Source organism: Carcharodon carcharias, chromosome 14, assembly GCF_017639515.1.
Source record: "Carcharodon carcharias isolate sCarCar2 chromosome 14, sCarCar2.pri, whole genome shotgun sequence".
Lineage (NCBI taxonomy): Eukaryota > Metazoa > Chordata > Chondrichthyes > Lamniformes > Lamnidae > Carcharodon > Carcharodon carcharias.
The window spans coordinates 46,681,583-46,699,561 of record NC_054480.1 but is presented as its reverse complement, the minus strand read 5'-3'; positions in this window follow the sequence as shown (position 1 = coordinate 46,699,561).

Here is a 17,979-nt window from a genome sequence, read left to right as displayed (position 1 = left end):
CCTGAGGCACAGAGCTGCCTCAGAGGGATTAGTTTAAGTTCTGAAAAATTTAATAAAGGAATAAAATATTTAAGGGCATGTCCCTTCATGTGAAACTGTCACATGAGCTGGGACATGTCCAATAAATTTTTCCAAATTTTTAATTTAATTAATAAATCCTTCATGAAACCTCATACCGCCCATGGATGAGGTTTCATGAAAAATGCAAAGGCCGCCTGGGCTCTTCACTTGCCTGGCAACCTTAAGGTTGGACGGGCAGCATTCTTAACAATTTTAATTACTTTCTGAATGGCCTTAATAGGCCTTTGACAGCTCGGTGAGCATGCTGCCAACATGGCCACGCACCCATCGAACTGACAATCTAAATGACGCACGGTGATGACGGGACGCACGCCCAACGTCACTGTGCATCATTTTACGAGTCGGCGAGCAAGGCCTGCCCCCACTTGCTGATCTGAAAATTCTTCCCTTGGTAACAATGAGAGCTGTTCCTAAATCTACAATGGCCTGAATTTTACCTTTGGCAGGCCCGGACAATCGGCAGGTCCAGGAGCAGCCGGAACACGGATCACCGACCAACTGGCCAATTATCGGCCCTCCAGTGTGAAACGCGCGCTGAAAAGCTCAGTGATGCCGGGGTGCGGGAGGGTGGGGGTTGCAGCAAGAGGGTCAGCGATGACATCACTGTGGGTGCAGGTGAGCGCTGCGAGAGAGCTCCCTGAAGGCAGACAGCTGCCTCGGGGGGGCTGCAGACCTACCACTTATGAAATAAAGTTTTAAAAAGCTGCAAGAAAACGTCCATGCATCACAATCAAGCGCCTGAAAATATACCCCCTAAAAATGCTGTCCACGGATATTTATTTTTTTTAATTTCATCACGGAGATTCCATCCAGCCCTTGGATGAGCTTTGATGAAAAATGTAAAAGCCAATTGGCCGATTCGCCGTAAGGTTGGATGAGCCACGCAAAATTGTAGACAATTGCACCATTAATGGGCTTAATTGCCCACTTAATTGTCGGCAGGTACGCTTCTGACAGCGCGCGCCTGCCAAGCGAAATAACGTGCAAGTACGCGATGATATCTGGATGCTCACCCAACATCATCTCATGCAATTTTACGCCCAATTGGTTTGGGCATGCGCCTGCTCGCGGGAGGTAAAATTGTGCCAGATGGGTAGTCCCTTATCTCCCAGGCCCCTGAAAAGTATAGAAGCATAGGGCAGAAGTCTCAGGTTGGCGAGTGGGGGCAGGGCCCGCCGAACTGTCAAAGGCCTATTAAGGCAATTTAAATAGTCATGGAAACAATTACCAGGGCTGCCCATCCAACTTTAAGGTTGGCGGGCAGGCGAAGAGCCCAGGCGGCCTTCACATTTTTCATGAAATCTCATCCACGGGCGGGATGAGATTTCATGAAGGGTTTATTAATTAAATAAAAAATTTTGAAAAAATTCATTGACATGTCCCAGCTCATGTGACACTTAATTGGCCCACCCATGTAAAATGGCAGCACAGCCCCAATCGGGGGTGCCAATCAGGTTTGTGCCCACCCCTGCACAACCTCCCTGACGGGGGGGGAAATTTCTGCCTCAAGAGTAAATATTTTGCACCTCCTTCTCAATAAAACAAATTGAATCTTCCTCAGATTTTTGGCAATTGAAAAACCCAGGCTTACTGTCAGGCAGGCTCCAGGACATGTCACATGACCCTTTTTATTTACCTAAATTTAAAGACACAATCCAAAACTATAACATTCTGGTAAAACAAAAGATATAGTCCTAAAGCATCATAATCTTATAACCCTTACAATTGCAACAACATTCTCTTCTTTCTTCCTTTAGTTATGTAGGATATTCTTAGGAAATTGGGTTGTGCAACATTGATTATGAATGCATAAAAAATACTGTGTCTGCTATTTTAACAAGAGGTGTTAACCTGGCTACATCCCATAAAAAAAATTACTTAAAAAATCGAATTTGTCATTGCTAATAGTTGAAGTATCAAAAATATCCCCACCAATTAAGATGACTAACTTGTTCTTGACCTTCTCGTCTGTGGTGATCTACTCAGCATTATTTTTGTAGAAATTTCTTACTATATCAATTTCCAGTCCAAAGAGCATGATCAGTTAGATGAATTATGATTTTATACGTTATCAGATTAATCAATTTTACAGTTTCACTCGGTTGGCATGGGCGGGTATAGGATGGTGGTGGGAGGGTTGGGAGTGGAGAATCACATCAGAGAATCAGACACTTTATGAAAAATTAGTATTTTCCTGCTTCGACACACAGATGTCTCCAATAATCGGATCACCTGAACTTGTTCCCTTTCATGCTGCTTCCTTGTTTTCCAGTATCTCTTTGCTCCACTTCAATTATTACAAAAATAGAATTCCTTTCAATCTTCTCATTTCAATGCTTTCCATTATTTGTTATAATCCTACAGTACAAAACCCTCTTCTAAGCATAGAGCTTTCCCCAGTGTTGCAACTTGTCTTGAGGTTGAGTACAATTTTAAACTGGACAAATATTTCAACCTGTGAACTTCATTAGACCAAAAACATTGTGTATTCGGTTTTTTTTTTCTTGGAATTGAATTATTGAATAATTTGCAAGGAATCGCCTTAATCAAGCACTTTAAATGCATATTTTTCTCAGTGATTTTCTTTGCGCTGGTGAGATTTGCCAGTGCAAGAGAAGGTAAAGTAGGTTAGAATTTCATTTGCACAGTTGAATGGTAATCTGGTGGAGCAATTCATTCATCTTTTATCAACCACCTCCCCCTCCCCCCACCCCTCCTCCATGAATTTAAATGGCAGTGATTCTACTTGGGCACTTAACATAAACAAAGGGACAAATTTTTTGGTCAGTGAGCAGGGGCGGGGCCGGCTCACCAACACGTAAAATGATGAGTAGTGACATCGGGCGGGCATCCGGATGTCACCACCCGTCATTTAGATTTTCAGTTTCGGTGGGCACGCAGCCAAGTCGGCTGTGCGCCCGCCGAACTGTCAAAGGCCTATTAAGGCCATTAAGGAAGTAATTAAAGTGGTTAAGAATGCTGTCCATCCAACCCTAATGTTGGCGGGCAGGCGAAGAGCCCAGGCGGCCTTCACATTTTTCATGAAACCTCATCCACGGGCGGAATGAGGTCTCATGAAGTGTTTATTGATTAAATAAAAAATTTTGAAAAAATTCATTGGCATGTCCCAGCTCATGTGACACTGTCACATGAGGGAACGTCTTAAAATATTTTCTTTCCTTTATTTAAATGTTTAAACCATAAACTAGTCTCCCTGAGGCAGCTCTGTGACTCAGAGAGATTTCTGCACTTTTTTGCGTGTTTGCGCAAAAAAGCACAGGCCCCGACTCAAGGAATCCCCCCCACTACCCCGCCCCCCCACCCGCACAGAGAACGCTCAGCGCTTCAGGGCACGCATCACGCTGGACAAGTCTTAATTGGCCTGCCCACGTAAAATGGTGGCGCAGCCCCGATCAGGGGCGCCGATCAGGTTCATGACCGCCCCCACCCACCCCCACACAAACCTGCCAAATGGGGGCAAATTTCTGCCCATAAAACACTCCCAAGTTAGTTAAACTATTGGTATATGTAAAAAGAAAACTTCTACTATTCCCCAACACAGTTTCTTAATGTTCATATCAGCAAAACATAAAAGTGCAATTTTCTTTCCAACTTTTCATGTCAAGTTAAAACTTGGAATTTTTCGCTCTCTGGACCAAGAGGCGAGCTATTTTCACTCCATCATATTTGGCTGAAATTGAATCACATGAAAGAATAATATGCAAAGCATATTCCATCATCTAACCTCATACTGCCATCCGCACATAATCATGATTCAAGTAGCAATTTACTACTAAGCTATTTATCTATCTAAATTCCACTATGGTATTATTCTACAGTGATTTGCTTCAGATATTACAATGTGGGAAACTGAGTATAAACATGTAGCGCTGTCATGTACTTGTTAGTGTTTTTTAAGTGCTGGGCACAGATTACAATCCCTGCGATTACTGGCAACTCAATCTGCAGCAGTGTATAAATTCATTGATATTGTTTGCTAACTAAAATTAGTAAAACTGTTAAAATTTAGCAAAATTCACTGAAGTAATTGAACCATAAGGGCAGATTCCCACGCTAGTTAGAAACCAACGGGTTGAATTTTATAGGAGGTGTTGGGACCCCAACGTCGATGAAAAAACTGGGTCCTGAGCATGCACTCGCTGGCAGCAAGAGCTGCTCAGCAATTTTACAACACGTGGCCTCCTAATTGGTTGCCTATGGGCCCATCATCCAGTCAGGGACAGTGAGCAGGCTCCTTATACTGTTGGCCCAATCACAGGGACAAAAGCTCTGAAGCCTCAGCAGGGCCAATGGGAGAGCTGGTCGCTACTTAGGATTACAAGAGACCTGGGCCTCTGAGAGGTAACTTGGGGAAACAAAAACACAGGGCCACGGGTTGGAGGGAAAACCCCTCTGTGGAGGTCACTGGGGCCTTGGATGCTGTCTTCCCTGACCATTGCCCCTTCTTTGTCTCATGGAGCCTTGCATCCTGGATTGCAGCAGAGAGGTTGCCTCCATTCAGCTTGATGCCTCCCCTCACAGTGGGGGTTTTTTCTGCCATCAGCAAAATGTTAAAGGCCTCTAATTGGGCCTTCAACTATGTAAATTAGCTGCCTGCCTCCTTGGGCTGGGCAGCCTTCCGCATCCGGTCCCATTGTTGGTAAAATTACCTGGCGGTGAGACCACACTGGGGAGCAAATCTGCCCTCGTTTCCTATGATTTTACCCCACCGCCCCCCACTGGTACCAGCCTGCCTCCCGGAGGCCAGTAAAATCCTGTCCCATGTTCCTGTAAAACAAAGATATTCCTCATATAGTGGTGTCCAATAAAATTGCGACAAAGATGCTGCTAACAGAAAAGATAATAAGACAACATTCTAGTTTGTGAGTACAAGTATAATTTATATGAGCGCATGTGTGGAATTAAAAATGGGAGCCAGGTTTGTGCCGATGTGACAAATCACTGAAGGCTGGCCTCTTAAGTGTTCCCAATTTTAATCAGCTGCCTAGGTCTGAACCTCTGAAACTCCCTCCCTGCACCTCTCCATCTCTCTTTCCTCCTTTAAGACACGCCTTAAAATCTATTTGTTTGACTAAGCTTTTGGTCATCTGCCTTAATGTATCCTTAAGTGGTTCAGTATCAAATTTTGTTCTAAAATACTCCTGTGAAGCTATAACAGGTGTCAGAGATCATGATCCACGTATGATTATAAGACATAGGAACTGGTCATACCAAGTGTGTCAGGGGGCTAAGGCCTCACTCTATATTTTTATATCATCATGGCTAATTTATGATTTAAAAAAAAAACTGGACAAAGGCTTTAAGATGATTGAAGCCATGGCTGGCTATGACTCAAACAACAGGAACTTTCTGGCATTCAGAGAAGCTGACATCTCATTATCTCTGAAGAAATACTAATGACCCCTATAACTGCAGACACCAAATTTCAAGGGAATTGTACAAAGGCCATTTATATTTCTTAGGCCAGGCCTGGCCAACTGTGATGGCCAGCCTGCTAGGACAAAGGACCCTGAAACCTCTTTTGAAATCCTTAATGATGAAACATTACCAATCTCAAGAATCAGACTAAGGAATGTGCATCCTTTGTCTAAGCCAAAGGGGAGAGCTGGGAGTCACCACACCCCACTACCCACTAAGCTGGTGGAACCTGTAATATTAACGTGTGAAGCTGTAAATCAGTCTGCTATCTTCCATCTAACAAGCAGTAACTCAGAACCCAAGCTCTGTCCAGGTTTAAATGCCTGGCCCCATCTACACTTCTGAACTTTTATGCTGGCGCCTACAAGACTAATTCATCTTTATGTGTCTATCCTATCCATGGAAGTCATCTCTACTGGAAAAGTGAATTATCCAGCATCCGTCTTCAACCTGCCGACTCTGTGAAAGAATACAGCATTGGACTTTGATTCTGGACTCTGGGCTCATGTTAAACAATAATTCTTTATTCTGTAGTTTTTGCATTTTGTTGAATGAGTGAAAAAGGAGGCTATATTGTGACCCTTTCTCTCATATTTGTGTGAGAATAAACCACCCTTCTGAGTTTACCCCATGTCGAGTTTGCTGTGGAGTTGTTAATGGAAATTGGCTCACACCAAATCTAAGGGGTTGGGAAAATACACCACCACATAAAGATCAAAACGCCTTTCTGTTTATGGCCGGGAGATGCGAAGAGAAATCGGGGCTCTTTAAACTAACCTCCCTCCTCTCCATAACAAAGTGGGTTATTAACAAGCCTAAAGATGGTCAGTGAAATCACTGCTTTTAGAGAACAGACACTAGCAATTGAACAGGATCATTGGAAGAGAAAGACCAAGCTATTGCTCAGGTGGCTGAACCCAGGTTGTGCTGGAAAGGGCAGACTGATAAAGGTCATTTTACTGTTTAATGAACGACAAATTGTCGAACCCATAAAACTTAAATAAAAGGTTTAATTCAAGTACACTTGGCTGGTGACTCCCACGACTTCTGAGTCAACTAAGATTTAGTGAGTTTTAAGATGAACTGTAGTTGCAGCTGGTTCTACACAGTTAAATCCCATGTGAAAGTTCTCAGCTGAACAGCTTAGTGGGGAAGAAACAAAAGATATCTGTACACTTCAGCTCATGGTTAGAGCATCAAAACATTATAATTCAAAAGATTGGATTGTCTGTTCAGTTGCACTCTCATGTGAAGGAGGAGAACGTAGAGTTCGGCAGCTATGAAACAGAGAAAATAACTGAAAATTTCTAATCAGTTTGAAAAAAAAGTGAGTTACTGGGGTAACCTGAGTAATTTTGATTCTTTCTGCTTCAGTGTCTGCCTTAATTTTCACAGCGATGAGTTCCTGCCCAACCTGAATATTCAGGACTGTAACGCTTCTTAGGTTTTTCCTAATTTGATCTGGACATATGTAGAAATTAGGGCCAGAATCTTTAGCTCTTCAGGTGGGTGCGCGCCCAATCCGAACAAGCATGAAATGACACGCGATGACATCGGGCGGGCGTCTTGACGTTATTGTGCACTCGCACGATATTTTGATCAGCGGCACACTCACAATCGCATGTATACTCATTTCACAACCTAGCCAGCCAACATTTGATATATGAAGCACATGTACACAGATTTCTAGGTATATTCTTGGCTTTGGCCTTTTGCTCTGGTTATAAATACTTCCAGTCCTAACTGTACCGTAAATGTTCTGAAACTGATCATAATTCCACCATAGGCCGACAATTAACAGGCCTACTAAGGCCACTAAAGTCCCAATTGAATTAAATTTTTTGCAAGGGAAAAGGCCAAGTGACCTCTGGATTTTTTTAAGGAAAACTCATCCACAGTTGGGATGAGGTTTCCAATAGCTATTGAAAATTAAATAAAAATTTCAGCATTTCATTAATAACACGTCCCTGCTTATGTCACATGAGGGGACATGTTTTTTAACAATTTAAAATCTTTCTTTTTAATTCTTAAAGTCTTTATCCCCACGAGGCAGCTCTGTGCCTCAGGGAGCTTCTCCTGTGTGCACATGCACGAGGTTCGCCGATTGCCATCCTTCCCCCACGCCATACAGGCAGCACTGAGTGCTGCAGCATTTCATGCTGGGCAGGCCTCAATTGTTCTGCCAGAATGAAACCACTGTTGGGCCCCGATCGTGGGCAGTGGTAGACTTCCTGACTGCTCCCGTTTGCCCCCCACTGAGTCCGCACATCGATGACAAAATCCTGGCCTAGCTTTAATTTAAACAAGGAGCTACAGTGTGATAGTCAGAGATAGCTATATTGGTCAGATGCCCAACCCCAATCACCGATCGGACACTTTAGCAGCAAATTGAGAATAGCCAAGGTTGGCTGGAAAAGGGGGAATTGGCATTTCAGCTCAAAACGTGAAAAGGAAAGGTCAAATAAAGATGATGTCTATGATAAACAAATATCGCAAGATAAAACTTGAGATAAAACTTGAGCAGTAAGACAAAGCAGGTAATCAATGAGCAATTAAAAGAAGAATTTTAATTCAAAATGCACAAGGCCCACTCACCCCCCACCTAGACACACACCATAGTGATTCACTATCTCTATAAAAATTACTGAATTTTAAATCACAGTGCGCAAGGCCCACACCCCGCCTCACACCCCCCCCCCGACACACACACACCATAGAGACCCACTAACTCAATAAAAATTACAGAATTTTAAATCACAATGCGCAAGGCCTATTTTCCCCACATACACACACATCATAATGACTCACTATCTCTATAAAAATCACAGAATTTTAAGTCAAAATGCACAAGGCACATTCCCCGCACACACACACACTACGGTGACTCACTTTCTCTATAAAAATTACAGAGGTTTAAATCAAAATGCGCAAGGCCCATTCCCCATGCACACCATAGTGAATCACTATCTCTAAAAATTACAAAATTTAAAACACAATGCGCTAGGCCCATTCCCCACCCACACACACCATAGTGACTCACTATCTATACAAAAATTACAGAATTTTAAATCACAGTGTGCAAGGCCCATTTCCCCCATACACACACTCCAAAGTGACTCACTATCTCTATAAAAATTACAGAACTTTAAATCACAATGCGCAAGGCCCATTCCTCGCCTCCCCACACACACACACACACACACACACCATAGTGACTCACTATCTCTACAAAAATTACAGAATTTTAAATCACAATGCGCAAGGCCCATTCCCCCAACACACACACACCATAGTGACTCACTATCTCTACAAAAATTAGAGAATTTTAAATCACAATGCACAAGGCCCACTCCACACCCCCCCCCCCCCTCAACACACACACACCATAGTGACTCACTATCTCTATAAAAATTACAGAATTTAAAACACAATACGCTAGGCCCATTCCCCACCCACACACACCAATGTGACTCACTATCTCTATAAAAATTACAGAACTTTAAATCACAATGCGCAAGGCCCATTCCCCCAAAACACACACACACCATAGTGACTCACTATCTCTATAATAATTAGAGAATTTTAAATCACAATGCGCAAGGCCCATTTCCCCAAAACACACACACACCATAGTGACTCACTATCTCTATAATAATTAGAGAATTTTAAATCACAATGCGCAAGGCCCATTTCCCCCATACACACACTCCATAGTGACTCACTATCTCTATAAAAATTACAGAATTTTAAATCACAATGCACAAGGCCCATTCCCCCCCACCCCCACCCACAGATACATACACCACAGTGACTCACTATCTCTATAAAAATTACAGAACTTTAAATCAAAATGCGCAAGGCCCATCCCCCCCTCCCCCACACACACACACACCATAGTGACTCACTATCTATACAAAAATTACAGAATTTTAAATCACAGTGTGCAAGGCCCATTTCCCCCAAACACACACTCTGAAGTGACTCAGTATCTCTATAAAAATTACAGAATTTAAATCACAACGCGCAAGGCCATTCCCCACCCACACACACCATAGTGACTCACTATCTATACAAAAATTACAGAATTTTAAATCACAGTGTGCAAGGCCCATTCCCCCCCCACCCCCACCCACACATACATACACCACAGTGACTCACTAACTCTATAAAAATTACAGAACTTTAAATCAAAATGCGCAAGGCCCATTCCCCCAAAACACACACACACCATAGTGACTCACTATCTCTATAAAAATTACAGAATTTAAAACACAATATGCTAGGCCCATTCCCCACCCACACACACCATAGTGACTCACTATCTATACAAAAATTACAGAATTTTAAATCACAGTGTGCAAGGCCCATTTCCCCCACACACACACTCCGAAGTGACTCAGTATCTCTATAAAAATTACAGAACTTTAAATCACAATGCGCAAGGCCCATTTCCCCCACACACACACTCCATAGTGACTCACTAACTCTATAAAAATTACAGAACTTTAAATCAAAATGCACAAGGACCATTCCCTACACACACACCATAGAGACTCACTATCTCTATAAAAATTACAGAATTTTAAATCGCAAAGCGCAAAGCCCATTCCACCCCGCCCCCCCACCACACACACACACTCCAAAGTGACTCACTACCTCTATAAAAATTACAGAACTTTAAATCACAAAGCGCAAATCCCATTCCGCCCCCATCCCCCCCCCCAACCACACACACACACTCCATAGTGACTCACTATCTCTATAAAATTACAAAATTTTAAGTCACAATGTGCAAGGCCCATTCCCCACCTCCCCACACACACACACCATAGTGACTCACTATCTATACAAAAATTATAGAATTTTAAATCACAGTGTGCAAGGCCCATTTCCCCCACATACTCACACTCCATAGTGACTCACTATCTCTATAAAAATTACAGAATTTTAAATAACAATGCGCAAGGCCCATTCCCCCAACACACGCACCATAGTGACTCAGTATCTCTATAAGAATTACAGCTTTAAATCACAGTGCGCAAGGCCCATTTCCCCCACACACACACTCCATAGTGACTAACTATCTCTATAAAAATTACAGAATTTTAAATCAGAATGCACAAGGCCCACTCCCCCCACACACACACACACTCCATAGTGACTCACTATCTCTATAAAATTACAAAATTTTAAGTCACAATGTGCAAGGCCCATTCCCCGCCTCCCCACGCACACACACCATAGTGACTCACTATCTCTACAAAAATTACAGAATTTTAAATCACAATGCACGAGGCCCATTCCCCACCCACACACACCATAGTGACTCACTATCTATACAAAAATTATAGAATTTTAAATCACAGTGTGCAAGGCCCATTTCCCCCACACACACACTCCGAAGTGACTCAGTATCTCTATAAAAATTACAGAACTTTAAATCACAATGCGCAAGGCCCATTTCCCCCACACACACACTCCATAGTGACTCACTAACTCTATAAAAATTACAGAATTTTAAATCAGAATGCACAAGGCCCACTCCCCCCAAACACAGACACACCATAGTGACTCACTATCTCTGTAAAAATTAGAGAATTTTAAATGACAATGTGCAAGGCCCATTTCCCACCCACACACACACCATAGTGACTCACTATGTCTATAAAAATTACAGAATTTTAAATCACAATGCGCTAGTTCCATTCCCCACACACACACACCATAGTGACTCACTATCTCTATAAAAATTACGGAATTTTAAATCATAATGTGCAAGGCCCATTCCCCCCCATACACATACACACCATGGTGACTCACTATCTCTACAAAAGTTACAGAATTTTAAATCACAATGCACAAGGCCCATTCCCCACACACACACACACCATAGTGACTCACTATCTCTATAAAAATTACAGAATTTTAAATCACAGTGCGCAAGGCCCATTCCCCCCTCACACACACACACCACAGTGACTCACTATCTCTATAAAAATTACAGAATGATGTATTGCATAAAAAAACCCTCTAACATGGATATTTTTTCAAATAAAGTGAATCAACTATCCGTGTAGCAAAAAAGAGGAATTTATACTTCAAGCTATAGCAGGAAAAGAACAAGACTATTCGGTAATGTAGCAACTAAAGGCGGCTGCGGAAGAATGTTCCATGATTCCTCCCAAGGAACAATGGCTCACAAACATTGACATTGTTCATTTCCTAAAAATCAATACTCCACTATACCAGATACTACATTACAGGGAGCAAATTTCAAAGCAATAGACTTAAATTAGTGACAGATGATGACACAACTTTCTTGTTGGCAATTGAATCAAATGTATTCAGAAAAAAAGTGGCATATCTCTGAACAAAAAAAATTCAATACAAAAATTGTCCTCAGACAAACTGAATAATTCAGATAAAATATGTTCTCAATTTAGAAAAAAAGGGTCATGACTTTCACTATTGTGAAGCACCAGCAAATGCCTTCAGTTCTACAAATACCAATAAACCCTGTGCTTCTTTTAGCATGATGTGAATTGCCATGTAATCTTTATTAGCTGTACTATTTTCTAGTTCACTAGTTCATTTAGTTGATCTGGCACAGATGTACATTGCAAGTGATGAGTTGACAGCAGAATTGAACGGAATGACCCTTGGAACAAATAATCCATTATCAACTGAATTTTCAGACCACTGGATACACAGTGGAGATTTCTGTGCCTGATACGAGCATTCTTTGATTATTAGTATATTCCCCTACGTTTATGTATTCATTTTCCTGTGTGTTCTTACACATACACATACACAACTGGATACATGCCAAGAAAAGAAAGAGAAAGGACAAGTGTTACTTTAATCAGGTGCCTAGAGACCTGAACTCTGAAAGTCACAAGTGGAAATCCTAGTAGATGGATTTTGAAGAATTCTGGCTTCAAACTGAAAGTATTCCAGGCAAAGATAGCATGCAAAACGATTGAGGAATCTCTAAGGATATGCAAAAGAGTTGTAGTGACCACTAGTATAGTTTGCTGGTGGAGGCGGGAGGAAGAATATACCTCCTAACATGCTTTCTGGTTGTTACTTAGGCCAGAATCTGCGGCTCGGTGAGTGGGGGTGGGCCCACTCACCGACGCTTAAAATGACGTGCAGTGACGTTGGGCGTACGTCCCAAAGTCACCACGTGTCATTCCGATTTTCAGGTCAGCGAGCACACACCGGAGTCTACTGTGTGCCCACTCACACCTGCTCCCACCTAACCCCCACGACGGGGAGAAAATTCTCTCCTTAAAGTCAGAAAAATCAGCTTTGCTTGTAGAACCACATTGTCTACATATTTTGAGTTCAGCATTTGAAATAAGAAAAAAATACATATTATTGTATCTATTTTTAAAATCTGTGTTTGTATGAATGTGTATCATAGACTCCAAAGATAAAGAATCCACTTTCCTTTCAACCCAGTAAGCAGCCAGAAAAATTTCTTATTGAATGACTGACCTAATTATATGCCATTAAAAAAAAGTTCTGTAGCATATAGCCAGCCTCACAATCACATGTATACTCATTTCGCAACCTAGCCAGCCAACATCTGACACATGTACACAGATTTCTAGATGTATTCTTGGCTTTGGCCTTTTGCTCTGCCTATAAATACTTCCAGTCCTAACTGTACTCCAAATGTTCCTAAACTGCTCATAATTCCACCACAGGGAAGTCAGAAGAAAGAAAAGTAGTATGAAGGAATCCTTGAGTCCGATGTGTATAGTTATTGCTGAACAATTGCTTGAAACATGTAGACTTACTGTGCAGCACGATATAGTTCCAGAAATATCAGTGACACATTTTCTGAACACAGTGGGATACTCAGACCTCTGCTTACAAACCTTACAGTTAAATGCACATCTTCCCCTCTTCCTCCTCAATGAGTAGGACCCTGTAGCGAAATCATGGAGAAGGTAGCAGATGACAATGATCCAAGAGACTTTAAGTGCCATCTGAGCTGAACAATGCTACTTCCAATATGCCTAGCATAGGTGAAAACAATCTGTACCCTGACTGTGAAATGCCCACTTCTGCATCATTGAGTGCTGCTCCTCACTGAGGAATTAAGAAGGTTTTTGTTGATGTAGGTCATTGCATTGCACTTGAGGTTTTAGATGGCCACCAGGATGTCATCAACCAACTCCTGTATATTCAGAAAGTAGGATGGAAGTTGCTGGTAAGTGGGAATGGAGATTGGGTGTTGGCCTTCATAAATAAAGCATCAGTTGCCTGGCTGCTGCATCTCTGAGTGAAAAATTAACTAATTCTCCCTGTACAGAGCAGAGACAAATGATTGAGGACCATAGTCAGCAGCCACTGACAGATCCAATATCCTCGAGCTTTTTGGCAGATAATCCGGAAGCAAAAACATAATTTTGGAAGGACCAACATGCTAAATCTGAGACTATAGATGCAGCACCCTTCAGTTATTGCTCTGTCTGCCTCAAGAAATATACAGATGATGGCAAAGCAGCAGTTCTAAAGACTTGTGCTCCAGAACTTGCCACACTCCTAGCCAAGCTGTTTCAATACAGCTACAACACTGGCATCCACCCAGCAATGTGGAAGATTGCCCAGGTATGTCCTGTACACAGAAAGTAGGAAAAAATCCAACCCAGCCAATTACCGCCCCATCAGTCTACTCTTGATCATCCGAAAATCGATGGAAGGACCCATCAATAGTGCTATCAAGCAGCACTTGCATAGCAATAACCTGCTCAATGATGCTCAGTTTGGGTTCCGCCAGGGCCAGTCAGCTCCTTAACTCGTTACAGCCTTGGTTCAAACATGGACAAAACAGCTGAGGTAAGAGTGACTGCCCTTAACAACAAGGCAGCATTTGACCAAATGCGGCATAAAAGAGCCCTTGAAAAACAGGAGTCAATAGAAATCGAGGAAAAACTCTCCACTGGTTGGAGTCATACCTCGTACAAAGGAAGATGGTTGTGGTGAATGGACGTCAGTCATCTCAGTTCCAGGACATCCCTGCAGGTGTTCCTCAGGGTAGTGTCCTAGGCCCAACCATCGTCAGCTGCCTCATTAATTACCTTCCCTCCTTCATAAATTCAGAAGTGGGAATGTTTGCTGGTGATTGCACAATGTTCAGCACTATTTGTGACCTCCTCAGATACTGAAGCAGTCCATCTCCAAATGCAGCAAGACCTGGACAACGTCCAGGCTTGAGCTGATGACTGGCGAGTAACATTTGCGCCACCCAAGTGCCAGGCATTGATCATCTGCAAGAAGGGAGAATCCTGGGGGTTACCATTGACCAGAAACTGAACTGGACTTTCCATATAAACTGTGGCTACAAGAGCAGGTCAGAGGCTAGGAACCCTGCGGCCAGTAACTCACCTCCTGACTCCCCGCAGCCTGTCCACCATCTACTAGGCACAAGTCAGGAGTTGATGGAACCCTCTCCACTTGCCTGGATGAGCGCAGCGCGAGAATACTCAAGAAGCTTGACACTATCCAGGACAACGCAGCCAACTTGATTAGCATCCCATCCACAAAGATTCACTCCCTCCACCACCAACAGAAAGTAGGAGCAGTGTGTACCATCTACAAGAAGCACTTCAGAAACTCACCAAGGCTCCTTAGACAGCACCTTCCAAACCCATGACCACTATCATCTAGAAGGACAAGGGCAACAGATAAATGGGAACACTACCACCTGAAGTCCCCCTCCAAGTCTCTCACCATCTTGACTTGGAAATATATCACCGTTCCTTCACTGTCACTGGATCAAAATCCTGGGATTCCCTTCCTAACAGCACTGTGGGTGTACCTACACCACATGGACTGCAGCGGTTCAAGAAGGCAGCTCACCACCATCTTCTCAAGGGCAGTTAGGGATAGGCAATAAATGCTGGCCTAGCCAGCGAAGCCCATAACCCTTGAATGGATAAGAAAAAGATCCAAATGAAATACTTTTGGTACTGATAGAAATTGCAATGCTAACAGCAATTTCTAGGTTATAGAAATGAAAAAGAGAAATGTTTACAGGAAGAAAGGAAGGATGTGAGAAACACATAGCAAAAACAAATAATGTGAAAGGAAACAAGACATGCACATGAAGAACAAAAGAGAAAATAACTAACTGTCCGTTATATACCCAACATTGCTCCTGAAATACTGCTGTATTTCTAACTTCATAAGCAAAACATGCCCTTGGGGAGAATGAACAGGAATCAGTAAACTTTAGTCTATTAAAGTTAGGGTTATTGCATGTCCAATTTGGGCCAGAGAGTCGGTGTGCACATCAGCCACAAAAAGTCTGGGTTTAAAAATATATCATATTTCCATTTATACCTGGGTCACCTACTGTGGAGGTATTAAATTTGGAATATTTCCTATTAGCAAGAAATTAAATCTCTGGATTTGAACTATTATGCAACCCAAAGCTGTAACTTTAGTCAGCCTTTTTCAATTTTTTGGATTGGATAGTAGTGGCACCCTAGGCACCTTAATCTCACGTGCAAGCAAGCAATGTCATAGCCTCCTTTGCATCCCATCCATAAACATTTACTCCCTCCACCACCGACGCACAATAGCAGCAGTGTGTACCATGTACAAGATGCACTTCAGAAACTCACCAATGCTCCTTAGACAGCACCTTCCAAACCCTTGATCACTTCCATCTAGAAGGACAAGGGCAGCAGATAAATGGGAACACTACCACCTGAAGTCCCCCTCCAAGTCACTCACCATCTTGACTTGGAAATATATCACCGTTCCTTCACTGTCACTGGATCAAAATCCTGGAACTCCCACCCTAACAGCACTGTGGGTATACCTACACCTCTTCTGAGCTTTGACCTTCCTCTTCATTTAAGTTTCTCAACATTTGCATTTCCATTGGGTATTACAAGGAACTCAGAATAATTCCAATGGTCTGTTTCCAGTATCTTCTCACGCAATAGATGCTTTTACATATCAAGTTAACACTCTTAAAAGGGAAGCAAATTAACATTCAGTAAGATTGTGACATGGCTATAAAGGTAACTAACATAAATTGTATCACTTTTTAAAATCTACTACTTGGGAGGTAGATAACGCTCATAATGCAGTATGTATTGGGGAGAATTTTCTCCCCGTTGCGGGGGTTGGACGGGAGCGGGCATAGGCAGGTGCATAGCCAATCGGCTGCGTGCCGCCATTTTACATGGGTGAGCCAGTTAAGGCCTACTCAGCATGAAGTGTACCCGGAAGCACTGAGCGTTCCCTGTGCAGGCGGGGGGAGTAGGCTGAGCCGGGGCCTGCGCTCTTTCACGCATGTGCATGAAAGAGTGCAGAAATCGTGCATGAAAGAGTGCAGAAATCTCTCTGAGGCGCAGTTTGATATTTGAAAATTTTAATAAAGAAAATAAAATTAAGACATGTCCCCTCATGCGACAGTGTCACATGAGCCAGGACATAGCAATGAATTTTATTAAAATTTTTTATTAAACTTTAAAAACCTTCTTGAAACCTCATCCCACCCGTGGATGAGGTTCCATGATAAATGCAAAGGCCGCCTGGGTTCTTCGCCTGCCCGTCAACCTTAAGGTTGGATAGGCAGCTCAGTTTCTTAATTTAATTGATACTTAAATGGCCTTAATAGGCCTTTGACAATTCGGCAGGCACGCAGCTGACTCCGGTGTGTGCCCACCGAACTCGATCTGAAAGACGCGCGATGACGTCGGGACACACGCCCAATAGGCCCTGCCCCCACTCGCCAACCCAAAGATTCTGGCCACTGAGTTAGTTATTCTTAAATGTATTAAGAGATCCAATATTGACAGGAGCAGAACATGTAAGGCAAGGGGAGCAAAACAGAAAAAAAGTCTGATGGCATCTGTGAAGTAAAAAACAGAGTTAACGTTTTGAATCTGTATGACCCTTCTGCAGAGCTACAGAGAAGTTGAAATGTGATGAAATTTATACTGTTTAAGGGGGGTGGAGTAGGTGAAGCTGGATAGAAGGCCAGCAATAGATGGGGGTAGAGGAGAGATTGACAAAGATGTCATGAACAAAAGGACAAAGGGGTGTTAATGATAGTGGTCAGGGCTAAAAATGTTGTTGATAGTGGCATAAAGGTAAGAAAGCAGAATGTGATAATAGCAGGGCAAGGGTAAGCACTCTGGAAAGAACAACATGAACAAGTAACAGATGGCCCTTGTGGGAGTGGGGTGGGGGGAGGAGGCGGTGGTGGGGATCAAAAAAAGGATTAAAAATGGGATAAAAAAGGGGATAAAACAGTGAATAATTGAATAAAAATAGAAATGGTGCTGTAGGAATTTGTCCAATTATAATAAAAACAGAAAGGACCTCACCTCTCACACCTCCTCACCCTCCAAACATTCTCCATGCCCTATCCATGCCATCTCATGCTCCATAATCTATGCCCCTCCACCCACTCCCTTTGGCCCCTTA